The following is a 15,424-nucleotide window of genomic DNA, read 5'->3' as shown; positions in this document are numbered from 1 at the left end:
CCGTTTGGGTGTAGACTTCAATGAGGTCTATATATCTGATTTAGTGTCTGTAGTTAACTGCGTGAAGTCTGCTGCCCCTAGGGTCGACGGAGTAACAGTTGGCATGCTGAAAATAATAATGCAAAACTATGCCCCGAACCTCTCGCGGACCGTGAATTGGTCTATGGGAAAAGCCTGGATTCCGCAAAATTGGAGAACAGCAAAAATTATTTTATTGATAAAAGGCAAGGGAAGGGTTTTGATCTCGACAATGTTTAGGCGATTGCTCTCACATAAAATTAGGTTAAGCTTGTTGAACGCAAAGTCTTCTGCCGCCTCACGAATCATGTTCTGACTATTGAAGGCTTTGCCCCGCCACGGTGGCTCAGTAGTTACGGCGCTCGGCTGCTGACCCGAAAGACGCGGGTTCGATCCCGGCCGCGGCGGCTGAATTTCGATGAAGGCAAAATTCTAGAGGCCCCTGTACTGTGCGAGGTCAGTGCACGTTAAAGAACCCCAGGTGGTCGAAATTTCCGGAGCCATTCAATACGGCGTCCCTCATAGCCTGAGTGGCTTTGGGACGTTAAGCCCCAATAAACCAATAAACTAATCTTCAAGGCTTTAACGAGGCTCAGATTAGTTTCCGCCGTGGTGTTCGATTTGGACTGCGCACACAGACTTGGAGAGCCGTATTAGGGTTTCACTGAGGCAAAACGAGGTATCGGCTCTGGTTACTTTGGATATTGCAAAGGAGTATGACAGAGTTCAACATAGAATTTTGCTTCATAAACTAGCTGATGTACAACCTCCTTTGTACCTCTTCGCGCTGATAAGGGAGTTTTTAAGGAATAGATAATTCTTTAACACTAAGGGTACTCTAAATTATATCACATACGCCCGGTCTAGAGGTGTTCCACAAGGCTCCGTCCTTTCGTAGTTATTATTTAATGTACTTAGGCGTGATATCCCTATTCACCCGGTCGTCAAAGTTTATGTGTGTGCGGATGATATTGCTTTTTTCGCTTCTGCCAAAAATATGCATATACTGTATTAATTGCTGCAAGAGTATTTAAATGCTCTCGAAGTTTGGCTGGACAGCCTGAAGTTAACTTTCAATTTCAGTAAGTGTGCGGTCCTTGTTTTCCCACAGGCATTCCCTTTCTACATTTCTTTGTCCTATCACTCTATCCTAATTGTGCAAGTTGATTCTATTAAATACTTTGGTATAATATATGACCCGCAATTAGACTGGCGGCTCCGAATTAAAAGCATTGTGTTTAAAGATGAGTGTGCCCTTGGCTGGTTGGTGAGGATCAGCAACAAAAAATTCGGTATGTGTAGGGACGCTCTGCTCTTTCTTTACAATACCTATGTACGGCCACTACTTGAATTCGGCGCCGTTCTCTTTTCTGGGTGCCCAAGGTACGAGCTTGAACCCCTGTCTGTTATGGAGTGACGCGCTCTGCGCCTTTGCTTAGGTCTGGCTAAAACAGTGGCTAATGCTGTGCTGTACTTAGAGGCGCGGATACCTGATCTAAATTCGCAATTTAAACTTCTCACTGTGCGGACGACTTTAAGATCTATGGAGCCTGTTCCTGGATTGGCTAACCCCATATTTACAACTAACCCAACTCTCTTCTTTGGTACTATTTGACCTAGGTATAAGCTGCATCAGGCTGTGTTCACGAATTTCCTGCTGTCGAAAATTTCTGTATAAATAAATTCTTTAGCACAAGTTAACCACTGGCAGTCTGATACGGTAGTCTCTTTTGAAGACACCCTCCCATGAATGCTAAGAATCCGTTAGCCAATGTGTTAAATGAGCTTATAGAGTAGTATCCAGATACGAGGTCTGTTAGAAAAGTATCCGACCTTTGGCCGAAGAAAAAAAACTGGCATAACTGGAGCGTTGGAAACCTAATAACCTTCAAAGTAGTCTCCTTGGGGATCCATATACATCTCCCAGCGGTGCTTCCATTGTTGGAAGTATTCCGAAAAGGGCCTTTTCGGAATGGAATTTAGCTCTGCTGTCGTTGCAGCCATAATGTCCTTTCTTTTCTGAAATCGCGCTCCTTTCAATGGCCTCTTGATTTTAGGAAACAGCCAGAAGTCGTAGGGGGACATATCAGGAGAGTAAGGAGCCTGTTGAACTACAGGAGTCTGGTTTTTCGCCAGAAAAGTCTGAATCAAATGCGAGGAATGTGCAGGAGCAATGCCGCGAGGGATGCGCCAATTTCTTGTTGACCTCAATTCCGGTCTCTTGCGCCGCACAGCACCAACTAGGCGATGGAGGACATCCCTGTAGTACTCTTTAGTCATTCTTTGTTCCTGTGGGGTGCGTACTCGTGGTGTGCCACACAGAGGGAGTCAAAAAAGCATTCAGCATCACTTTGACATTGCTGCGCACTTGGCGGGCCTTCTTTGGTCTGGGTGACGTGGAATGCGTCCTCTGTGACGACTGGGATTTGGTTTCCGGGTTGTACCCGTACACCAAAGACTCGTCACTAGCGATTACGGCGTCGGTGAAGTCAGGGTAACCGTTTGTGGAATCCAGCATCTCATGCGAGACTTCAACACGAAGCTGCGTTTTCTCCACCGTTAGTAGCTTCATCACAAATTTCGCCGCAACTCTCTCAATGGCCAAATCTTCGGTGATAATGGAATGTGCAGAAAAATTGCTGATGTCCACCTCTTCCGCAATTTCTGGGATAGTCACACAACAGTCCCGCATCACCACAGCGTTCACTTCGGCAATTACCTGGTAATTTAGGCATGTTGATGGCCGACCGGAGCATGGCTCTCTCTCCACAGATGTGCGGCCGTCTTTAAACCAGTTGCACCACTGCTTAATCTGTGTGCTGCTCATAGCATCATCACCGAAAGCCGCCTGAACATTCCGAATGGTTTCCACTTGGCTATCGCCAAGTTTCTGGCAAAATTTGAGGTAGTAGCGCTGCTCCTCTCGCTCCGCCATTTTCCTTGCAACAAAAAAACCGACGAGAGCACTGCGCACTGCCTCACTCAAACGCTGCTTCCCAGCGACTGACGCTATCGGCAGGCGGAAAAAAATTCGTGCATGCGCACGAGGGTTCAAGGTCGGCTGCTGTAAGCGCGCTTGTTTCATATCCATCTCAGGTGTTCGCAAAAAAAAAAATAAAGTCGGATACTTTTCTAACAGACCTCGTAATTTTCCTAACCAACTTGCCGATTTTACAGACGCCTCCCAGCAAAATGAAAAGGCAGCCATTAGCATTTACTGAACGCCTCTTGATTGGAGTTGTTCATTTCGGGCCCCTGACTATACCCCAATTTGTGTCGCTGAGTTTCTGGCCCTCAGTTGGAGTTAATAAGGATTCCTTGCAGTATTTATCATGTTATTATACTTTTAGACAGCCTTTCCGTCTTGATAGCGCTCGAAAAATCGAGGGATACTCCCGTGAGCCGTTGTCTTAAATTTTTTATTCCACCACATATTAGAGATGTACGCTTTCACTGAGGCCCTGGGCACGGCGGCAGGCATTGTTTCTTATGAGAGAGCTTATATTTTAGCAAAATTCGCCCTTGATGGACACATATTGTCCCGTTCGTCCTAAATACTGTCTACTTGACTATAGCACGCTTTCAACGATTCCAGCGTCTCCACTACTTGATCCATAAGCCTGCGTCTACTTTTGATATAGTCGCCACAGGTGCAACTTATTCAAGAAGAAATATGAGGTTTGCTATCGCTATGGCGAGCTCGGTCATCGAGCCGGCGTTTCCCCAAGCACAACTACCAAATGCAGAGGTTGCGGACTATCCAATCCTACCAACGACCAGGCGTGCAAAGCAATCTGCCGCCTGTGCGGCAAGGAACATCTCACGGGTGATAGTCGCTGCAGGGAAATCTTCAGCACTCCTTACGAAGTGAAGCGCAGGAAGTGGGAGAAAATCCAAAATACTGAGGCAGATAAACTCAAGTCCCAAGAGTCCGCCAAGCGGGTCACGCTCCCGCACACCAGTATAATGGGACTAGCAACTCTTCGATAGCCAGCAGGGGCAGCCCCGAGACCGCTCGACTTCTTTTCCGCTCAAGTCTCCCGCTCCACGGATGGGGTCTCAGGATACCTCCCGGATCAAACCCGGGCCATCTGCAGTCGTCCAGCCGGATCTTGCCTTTACGACCTCCGCAGTTAAAGCTACTTGGTGCCATACTCACGAAAATTTCGGTAGTGATCACTTCGTGCTCGAGATTGTGATACATGAGCCCACCAGGTAATACGCGGAAGGCTCAGGTGATTGACTGGGACTCTTTCCGGACGCACAGTAAACAGCAGGGCAAACCTCCCACTATTACTGACATCAAGGCATGGACAACCTAAATTGCTAAATAAGTGGCCGACGCTACGCAAACCGTTCAGTTAGAGGACACAGTCCCACACTGCGACCGCTACTACGCCCATCTGTGGGAGCGCAAGAAGTCGCTCGAAGCTGTACTCACTACTCGGAAATGGGACCGCGATATCCGACGTAGACTGGCGCGCGAACACTCGATTATCGAGAACTATGCAATCGAACTCACTCGACAGAGCTGACACAATATTTGTGACCAGATGAACAAGACTCCAAACGTTCGTAACTCGTGGAACCTCCTTAGACATTTACTCGACCCAGCTGGAGGCAAACTCCAAACACGTCAACAGCTCGAGCGAATCTTCCACCAGTATCCTGGCACACCAGACGAGCTCGAACAAGAGCTTATAAATACTTACATCCGCCCCGAGCCAGCAACCAACCTCCCTTTCTATCAGGGCGCGGACAAGCCCGGCCTAGGCGCTTCAATCACTCTTACGGAGGTCTGAGCAGAACTCAATCGCCTCAAGGCGATTTCGGCGGCCGGTCCCGACCGCATTTAAAATCAAATGCTTAGGAGTCTAGACGACGCATCCATTCATGCTCTTACCGACTATCTTCAAGAATGCTGGGCCAGCGGTACCATCCCTCAGAAGTTTAAATGCGCCAATCTAGTCCTCATCCCTAAGCAGGGCAAATCATCAACCTTGGCCAACCTCCGTCCCATCTCTCCCACGCCCTGCGTAGGGAAGCTGATGGAACACGTTATCCACAACAGACTCTTAAGATACCTCGAAGACAAATATCTACTACCAGACAAAATGTTCGGCTTCCGCCATCATTTAGCAGCCACGGACATTATGCTTCTTCTCCATCATCAGGTAGTCATGAGACGTAGTAGCCTAGACACGAAGGTCATCGTCGGCCTCGATGTTGCCAAGGCATTCGACAACGTCCTCCATGAAGCGATTCTTCAACAACTTGAGGCTCTCGGTGTCGGACATCGCACGCATGCATACGTTCGAGATTTCCTCTCCGACCGCACAGTACAACTTAACGCCGGGCCGAGGATCCTTCCATCATCTCTCCGGGAAACCGCGGCACGCCCCAGGCCTCCGTGCTTTCACCGATGCTTTTTAACGTTGCACTAGTATGCCTGCCCAAGCTACTCACCGACATCCCTCAACTGCATCACAGCATTTATGCTGACGACCTCACACTTTGGATCACGCACGGCAGTGACGGCCAGATAGAAGAGACTCTCCAGACCGCAATCAAACGGATCGGAGATTACCTCATAACAGTTGGCCTCACCTCCTCGGTGACAAAGTCAGAGTATATCATCATCCCGTCCCCGGGACGACGCCCTCCAGAGATACATCCTGAGGTGAACTTCCAGGTGCAAGGCAACCCGATCCCTCGTACAGATCACATCAGGATCTTGGGCTTACACCTACAGGCCCATGGTAGCAACAACACCACGCTCCAACGCATCGACCAGTCGGTGGTACAGATCGGACGCCTCCTTAAGCGAGTTTCCAACAAGCATCATGGTATGCGAGAGTCCAATCTCCTGCGCCTCATTCATCTGTCAGAAAACGATTAGAAACTAGTAAGAAACCTAACAATCAGCCAGGTTTCTTACTAGTTTCTAATCGTTTTCTTGACAAGGAGTTTCTGGGGACATGCTGACTGAATGCTGTCTGGTTTATCGGCCTTTCTGCAACGCAAATTTTGATCAATGTGGTCTAGATTTTAATCAGGCCTTGTGTGAATGACAGTGATGGTTATGTGCGTAGGTTCACCCCATATATAGCGTTTGTTTTTGGTCTCGAATATACAGTTGGAAGTCTGCGCCTGTGTTGTCGTCTGTGTTCCTGGTTCTCCTGTCCTGTCCCATTAGCGCAGTACTAATGTTTTCTGCAATGAACTAACTACCCCGTAAGAACGTCATACTTTGCAGAGTGCCATAGACGCAGACGTAACCATGCACTCCAAGAGTTTACTGTTGATTTTATTCAACATTGCTAGCGTCAGGCGGAAGAGAAATGCCAGAGATAACTGGCATAAGTGCAGGAATGAGCTAGAGCTGGCACCCAGGCGACATCTTCACCAACATGAAAAGAAGCCTTGATTGACCCTGCCCCCTCATCGCTTAAACTGTCTGTCTTTCAGACCTCAAGCTGGAAAATCTCTGCCATGGGAAGGACAGCCGACAGGCAACTCAGAGCAAGGGCTATTCTGTTTGGAAAATGCTATTCAATCGGCTCATTTCGACTATTCGCGGCTATATGAAAAAAAAAATCAGACCAGTGGGTATCGTTATGCGTTAGTCTGAGTGCATACACGCAGATTTCGCGAGTTCGGTCACTATGGAATATTTCTTGGGAAAATATCCTCATGGTTAAGCTTTGGACACCATGGCGTTACATTTAAATCGAAGTTCTGCCCGAAGAGCTGAAAACTTCGCAGGTGCTTAGACGCAAAGAACATCAAATCTGTCTTTTAAGCGAGTACTTGCCCCGTGCAATGTGAATGCTGTTCACAAATACAAGTCTGAGGACTGCCCTTGATCGGTTGCGGAGACGATGCGCTTTGACTGCTGACTGTGTATCCCGTCGACTAATTTAGAACTTGTCTGACGAAAGGTCAATGACATTGCTAAACATCTTTATAGGGGTGGATACACCGAAAATATTTGTGCGTTCTATCTTTGGAATAATACGGAAGACTTTAGTAAATATGAATCCCCGCGCGAATTTTGCCCATGCCTGGTAAATAATCGCAAATTGAATTTCTTCTGTAATTTAGTGTCGGTTTCAACAGCCGAACAGCGGTCGTGAAGCACAAGTAGGCCTGAGGTCACGTGAGGCATACAAAACCTGCAATAAAATCACCGTTTCTCGCTTTGTGTCTCCGAAAATTTCGCGCTACTCTTAACAATACCCAAATAAAAATAAGCAGCGAGATCTAACCAGGTTAACAGCGCGGGTGATGCCTGTTTTCTCCTGCTTGTACAAGCGGATGTCGCTCAACTGTTTAGGGTCAGAGCTAATGGAGAGACTCGTATGCAATCGGCAGTCCTAGCCCTAGTATGTGCGATCCAGACGTTACCTGCCATCTTGAATGACTCGGTTTCGTGCATGCCTGAAGGCGCAAGACAGCATCTTCAATCTGGCCAACAACACGGGACTTGACAATGGAATAGGCCTTTTGGAGGTATGGAAACCTTATGACTGTGGCGTGCTAGACGTCGTTACTTATCAGCTACAACGAATGCAAGTCACGGGACACCTTATTGGCTTCGTGCAAACCTTTATCTGCGACTGTGTAGGATCCAAGTCCACCGAAGAAGTAGATTTAGCGACATGGGGACTCTGTCTCGGGGAGCGCAGCAAGGAAGTGTGTTATCGCCGCTATTTTTCAAGGTCGCCATGGCAGTGACGCTGGACGCTTACCGTCTTGCCGCACGCCACTGCCAACCTCTGTTACTGTCGATAACATCTGCGTTTGGATAAAAAATTATGAGCATAAGCGACTAAATATAATTGCAAAGACAGCTCTTTTTGCTGTACTCAGAAGCATCTCGCCAAGCTTCGTTGATTAACCCGACTAGCTGCAAGTTCTATTTCATGATTTTTTTCTATATATAAGGTGAAAGACGACGGTGCACGTGCTTAAACGTGCAAATGCAAGGAACCAGGTTTCTCCAGGCAAGACATGCTAGGTTTTTCGGTGTCGCCTTTGGTCGTGTCCGACCTGCAAGAGAGCTCTGGATAACAACGTCTTCTCTGACGCAGCCAAGGCCAAACGTACTGAAGCATTTACAAGGGTTATCTACGCGCTACCTTTTATGACAGCTTAAGACAGAGAATATAAACAACTTGAGATCTATTACAGGAAAAGCTTGAAAACAGCACTAGAGTTCCATACCAAGCAGCATACAACACGGTCGTAGAAGAAGCTCGTTGCCTTGCGTTGCGACTACAGGTCTTTTAAAGACTGCTTCGGCTATTAGTAAGACTTAGAGAGACCAGACCAGGTCAAGCCCTACTCTGTCAACTTTGAGAGGTGGCTGAAAGTCACCTCTTGGTTTCGTTGCAATCCTTCTGCACTGTAGCTTGGCCTTCCTCACAAAACCGGTGCACCAGCACCTTTAAAGGACATACGATCAGACCAAGACCAGTAACCCCAGACCCACGCTCGAAACGATCCATGCATGCAGCGCAAGTAATATCTTGGGCTCGAGCATCTCAACGATGCCTACGGGGGCAGATACACTGATGGCTCAGCGCGCAAAAATGAAGTCATGCTCTGCCGCATTCGTGATGCTTGGCGTAGATACATTGGGCTTGTCGTCTTCAAAGAGTGGTTGGTGCCTTCTACTGCGGCCAAATCTGTGGCCACTGCAGCGTCACTTAATTGGTTCATTTTCTGCGAACCACAGAGTGCCGTGACACTGACTCGAGTAAGCACTACGGCAGAATCGTGCACCTAACTATAATAAGTGCACATTAGACGACAGTTATATTGGTTTTCTTTGCGGGTGTCTTCAAGAAACTTTTCTACATTCTTTCTAGCTGTCCTTCATCCCATTCCCCGTTTTTAATCATATGCTTCATTCTTTGTTAAATAAAGAAAAGGTCATCACTAGCGCCCCTCCAACGCGGTACACGTTTGAACAAATTTGGCCTCCTATCACTGCTCTGTAAAAGAAAACTCCACCATAAAAAAAATTAATGAAGTGCTTACAATGGCGCCCCGCTGTCGCCGGAGCGGCTAATAACACGGGATAGGATTGTTCTGCACAAGAGGCATGGTGAGGCCCGACATCAGCGGCTATCCCAAAATACCAAAATTGTACAAGGCAGTTAGTGAACCCATCTCTTTTCAGCCTCCTCTGTGCTCCTATTGTCAAAGAAACCTATTTTCTTCTGTAGCCTGCGCACTGAATTCGCCTGCAAACGCCGCCATGGCTGCACAATATTTATGCTGCCCCCGTCACCTCTATATTTGAATTGTGAGGTTACAGTGAATCTATATCATTTAATTTTAACATGCCCTCGTTTTTATGCTAGGCGTTGCTGCGCAACTTCAGGAAGTAGAGTGTTCCACAGGACAACGTCGTTCCCCGATTGTCCATGAACAGAGAAGCGCGCGGTACAAACGGTTCTTATGGAGTTTTTAGAGGACCACGGCTTTCTGGGACATTCGTTGATTTGGATGTTTAAAAAATTGACAGAACGGTTACCGCTGGTCAACGCGATATTTAGCAGCAGCTGTTAATGTATTTGTGCTCTGCGATATGTTGCGGTAGAGAATATGAGAGCGACCTCCCCTCTGTTTGGTTCTAGGCCGCACTTTTTAGTTTTCCACACATAGTTGTTTTTAGTCTAGGTCTCCTCTCCAGTCTGCCGCTCTAGGAGCGTAGTGACACCGACGATTCTCTCTTTGGGCGGTGCGTTTCGCAGCAGTTGCCGCCGATGGACCGTGCTACATTCCTCCGCTCTCGCCGTGCCCTCCCTCCTCCTTACACGGTAACCACGTTCCGGAGGGTTACCGTGGCACTCCTTTCTACTCTCTCGACAAACCCAGCCATTCCATGGCAACTCTCCTCCTCCTTCTGGAGTAACTGCCCTCCGGTTAGTTCCCATGGAAATCACTTACCGGTTCCGCCTTCTCTCGCCATACCCTCCTGTTCCCATGGTAATCACAGTTCGATTAGGGATTTCACCGCTGTCGCCATACCCCCTCCTTCGACGGTAACCACCTTTCGGACGGTTACCGTTGTAACCATCTGGTTGCGCCTTCCTGCGCGTTCGACATAAAGCCTGTTTCCATGGTAATCTTCCTCGCCCTTCCTGGGTACCTACGTACACTCCGAGTGGTTTCCGTGGTGGTGGCGGTGGTGAAACTTTATTATCAGCGGATACAGAGGACCGACCCGAAGCCGCCCCCCGCATAAACGATGGCCGCTATTCCTTGGGCGGCGGCGGCGTCTTCATCCAGATGGAGGAGCTTGATCTGTGTTGCCGGGTGGGGGTGAGCATTAGAGCCTTCTAATGATCAAAGTCGATAATGAAGTGACTCGCGGGTATACGGACTGCGGGCAGTTCCAGATCACATGATTTAGATCGGCTTTGCTATCACAATTTTTCAGTTCGTCTGAGTAGAGTTTTTGCGAATAGAAGCTACACAATTTGGGATTTGGATAGGTGTTAGTTTGAAGTTTACGCCAGATCTTTGGCCTGTCGTTTAGAGAGCGTTTTATCTGCTGGGGGCAATCTGAGCGTTGCAAGCCTATAGTGCTGCAGGATTTCTCTGTAAAAAAACAACCTGTCCTTGCAGGCGTACAGGGCGGGCGGGCTGCGTCCAGATTAGGCGAATGCGCGGAGTGGGCTGAGAATTTTGCAGAATCTGTGCTGCTTGTGGGGAGATTCCTCCCAACGTGTAGTTACATATCGCCGATTATGAGTCGCTAACAAAATGTTCTGCCGAGGATCTCGCAATGGTTAAAGCAATGGCTGTTTCTTCTCCAACATGCGTGGGCTGAGTGCGTATAGTGCCCCAGTTATGAGTGTACCATGTTCTATGGTTACCGCATCAACCATCTTGTCAGACGAGAAATCTGCTGCATCGACATATACTACAGAGGTATCATCAAGAAAACGTTTGCTAAGCGATTTGGCTCTCTCTGCACGACGTTCAGCGTGGAAATGTGGGTGCATGTTCCAAGGTATCGGTGGCATAACCAGAAGCGGTCGTATATGTTCGAGAAGGTCAGTTGTTGATCCGCCTTGTCGTTCGTATGTTATACCTAGTGTGGACACAATGTGTCTGCCAGTTGGTGCGGCCGATAGCCGTTCTTATTGCGAGATGCTGACCGCTTCAGTAATCTCACTTAGGGTGTTATGAAGACCGAGGCCTAACAGTTTCTCAGTCACTGTGTGGATGGGTAGTCCAACTGCTTGTTTGACGCATTGTCCGTTTATGGCCTCCACTTACAATTTTTCAGCTGACTCGAGATGTAGGTAAGCGCATAAGTAAGTTATGCGGCTGATCACAAAGGCTTGTACTAAAGGGAGATTACTGCTTTCCCTCATTCCCGAGTGGCGGCTACTAATGCGGCGAATGAGTCGCATAATTTGCGGCAAAGTTCGCTGAAGCTTTTGGATTGCGTCACTATTGAAGCCGTGTTCCTGTAGCTTTAGGCCTAAGATTTTAATATAGGGTACTCGAGCAATGGAGACTCCTCGAATAGTGAGTTCGATGGCCGTTGGGGTTGCAAAAGGAATCTGGCTTTGCGGAATACGAGAAATTAAGATTTGTCCGGAGAGCACGCAACCCCCTGGGGTCTCATAATTCCCCACGATATCGATGGCACGCTGGAGTCTCTCCTCGGTTTGGGCATCACTGCCCTCAGCGGTCCACAAGGGGATAACGTCCGCTGTTACGACCCAACTTGAGACCCGCGATGATAACGGTGGCGGATTCAACAGCGGAAATTTCGAAAGGTCGTTTGACCCCCAAGATGACCCCACTAAAAAGAATGACTAGCTGGGAAATGGTCGATGGAGCTCTTCCCACGCTCGGCTCGGTGCCAACGACCTTCCCTTCTAGAAGCCACCGACGATACGACAAGGGAAGAAAGGAATTCACCTCGTCTGAGAAGACCCGGAACGAATCAAAGGAAGCCAGCGCAGCTGCGGCCGCGGCGCCATCATGCCCCACCTGTGTTCGATGGACACGAGCTGCTAACAGTATGGTTGCATCGCAGTGCGAAAGAGCTGCAGACTTACGTTTCCTCCTCGCCAGTTCCCACGGGTGGACTCTACAACAGGTGTCTTCGTTTGCTGTGTTGTGTAGTGCCGATCATGGTGCCGCGATGAATTGCCGCCTGGTGAAAGGGCGGAGCCTTGGGCTATTGAACCTGCGCCCAAAGTGAGCACGAACGCTCTGAACCTTGGGTAATAGGTTCATCCAGTGGCTCTGAGCCTTGGGTAACAGGCTCAACCAGTCGCTCGACGCTTTGAACTCTTAATTTTTGTTTCTTTGCTTTTCTGCCTTTCATTATGTAAATAACTGTCTAAAAAAAGTGCCATTAAACCTGCTTGTTTTCGTATCCCACCAACATTCGAAGCTTCAGACCTGTTCCTCATCCTGTACGAGCCCCCAAGGATGCTCCTACCCGCCCGTAACAACTGGTCACGCTACACAGCCGTAACACCGCATAGAGGCTGTGGGGGAGCTGTGGGATCTGCGCTAATTGGTGTGGAAGTTTCAGAATTGCAACGTTGAAGAGAAAGGGTGAGAGGACCTGAGAGGAGCGATCCCTGCGGGGTGCCCTTGCTGCCGAGGGGGAAGTCATCCGAGGGGAGACCCCCTACTTGAAAATAGGTCGTTCTACCCGAGAGAAAGTTGCGAATATAGTTGAAGGTGTGGGCTCCCACCCCGAGTTCATGAAGGTTCTCCAAGATAGCATCATGTCTGACATTATCAAAGGCCTTCTCAAGGTCGAGTCCGAGAATTATTTTGGTGTGCCACGTTTTCGCCTCAATAATCTTATGTTTGAGCTGAAGCATTACATCATGCGTAGAAAGTTTTGGTCGGAATCCAATTATGCGGGGGGGGGGGGGGGGGGGGGGGTACAGCTCGTTCTGCTTCATAAACCAGTTGAGGCGGGTCTGAGCTACGTGCTCCATGAGCTTACCTACACAAGACGTGAGCGAAATTGGCCTGAGGTTCTCAAGGCTGAGGGCCTTGCCTTGTTTTGGAATGAGAATGATCTCAGCTGTTTCCCACAGCAACCACCGACCGGTTGCATCATACCCCTTCCGCACAGTCTCATCGGGTTTCTTATCGCAGTCTAGCGCGATTTGGAGCTTATCACGTTGGTTCCAGCTAAAACGGGCCAACAAATTTTCCATGGCATGGTGTTCACTTGGCCCGCAACAAACATGACGGTGCAGGACAGAGGAATCCTTCGGCTCGCTAAGCTCATGTAATTGTTGCAGCCTTATTGCGAAAACAAACCATGCTAGAGCAGTTTAATCGGAGTAGGTTAAGCCTGAAGTTATCACAGTCAAAACTGCGTGAGACTGTACCTATGCTGGCGCAGCCGGCCGCAGCTTCTTGGCTGGCTGCCAAGTGCGCGAAATGAGCCATCGGCGCCTTTTCGCATAAAAATGATGCTAAATGTTTTTGACCTAGGCTTGTAAAACATGTCACAGTCCCGTGTTTCGACTGGACTTTCCTGAAATTATTCTGAAATGCTGCTTTGAAGCAGCTGTGCCTTTAGGATGTCTAATCTAAGTCCGCCGGGTCGAATCCCGGCCGCGGTGGCCGCATTTCGATGCCGGTGAAATACTGCAACGCCCCAGTGTGGCGCGATGCCAGTGCACGTCATGGAATACCCGGTGCTCGAAATTCTGGATCCCTCGACTACGGAGTCACATGCACTCACATGCAGTTTCGAGGCCTTAAGCTGCACATGCCAGGTCATCAATAAGTCATACTCTGCTGAATCACACTTCCTTTACCCCTGTACATAATTATTTCCAGTAACCATATGAACATTTCTGTAAGACGTACACTAATAACAGCGATGTTCTCTCCATGCTTGACAGGACTGAAGAAATTGGACTGTGCAGTCCGAATTGATACGTGACTCGAAAAAGTTTTTGCTATGGTGTCTAGCCACCGTAGTTTTGTCTACCTCAATGAGAACTGCGATCAAACTTCGGAAGTGCAACACAGCGAACAGTCCCCGATATGTGCAAATCGTGCGGCAGCCGGCTCAAAAAGGCGGCAAGAGAGCATGTGAAAAGACGAGGTGATTGAATGTTGCCGTATGTACACTGTGCATTAAAAACTATAGGAATCATTTAATGTTTCGTTATCAGGAATTGTCACCAAGTGGTCGAACGTCCATGGTCCACAGAGGTCCCAGCACCTCAGTAGCTCCGCAGTCCTGAGTGCTGTGAGGATAACCTCCCGCAGGAGTCACTCAGAAGACTTCCGTGAAGAGGTCACTGGGCTAACCTAGAGCGTTCGCATGCGGCTCTCTCGAAGCAGGTAAGTGAAATCTTCTGGAAGCAGCTAGGTACGGTGTTCTTGTTTGTGCAATTTGAATGTCTATTCCACCGTGCCTAACCGCGCAGTCTTCAAGCCCAAAGGTCGTGTTCAGTACTTGCTTACGTGAACTTTCCGCGGTGGCTCGACGGATACGCCTTTTCATTTCATTGCTTCTAATCGCGAGTTCGTGCATTCGTATCTGGGCCGGGATGACCCAGTAACGGAAAAATTTCGAAGTGCTGAAATTTAGCCACCTCAGTGAAATTTAACTGCAGGGGGTAGGGATAATCCGGAGTAGTTCACTCCGCCGCGTTTCAGATTATACAGGTTTGGCATGTAAAATCTATTTAAATAGATAACACGAGCTCTTTTTTTGTGATTAGTTTCCTCGCATAAGCCAGCAGTGTGGGCCCAGGTCATGGACAACAGCTACCTGGGCTTGCAGATGATCATCGCGGAGATCGGCTGCTCATCCGGGCATGCGCCTGCTCGTCCATGACCATTCGTGCACTAACAGCAGCAGCCTCGGCCCGGTACATCTCGGTACATCTCGGCCCGGGAGCAAAGGCTGAGGTGGGCAACCAGAGCGCGGCGGCGGCGCCCTCCTTCCAGCGCAGGCCGACGCCCGCTCGCTCAACGCGGAGGCCCTGTTGTCACTGCCCCTAGTTGCGGTACGCATTGAACTGGTGAACCGAGAATGGATGCCACACCGCGTAACACACGCGCCGATTGCATCAACTTCGTTGTCCCCGACGTGCTCTCTACATTTGCCAAGCAAGAAATGCCAGACACGGAGCGAAAAGCTTCATGTGCTTATAGCATTTGAAAGCTAGTCAGAGAAACCACAGCTATGGACCAGCCGCTGCCAAGTGTGGTGGGATGCTCCACGGCAAAAAAGAGAGGTAGAACAGCGCAGAGCATGGCTCCGTCGAGGCTGCCTGCACGAGGGCGGGACGTCGCACCCAGGACGGAACGCAGCGCCCCTACTTCTGGAACCCATTTGCGCTAAGGATATCCATTCAGAGTGTCTGTGCGTTTA

Source organism: Amblyomma mixtum, chromosome 3, assembly GCF_055824585.1.
Source record: "Amblyomma mixtum isolate Tamu chromosome 3, ASM5582458v1, whole genome shotgun sequence".
NCBI classification, from domain to species: Eukaryota; Metazoa; Arthropoda; class Arachnida; order Ixodida; family Ixodidae; genus Amblyomma; species Amblyomma mixtum.
This window is presented reverse-complemented; position numbering follows the sequence as displayed.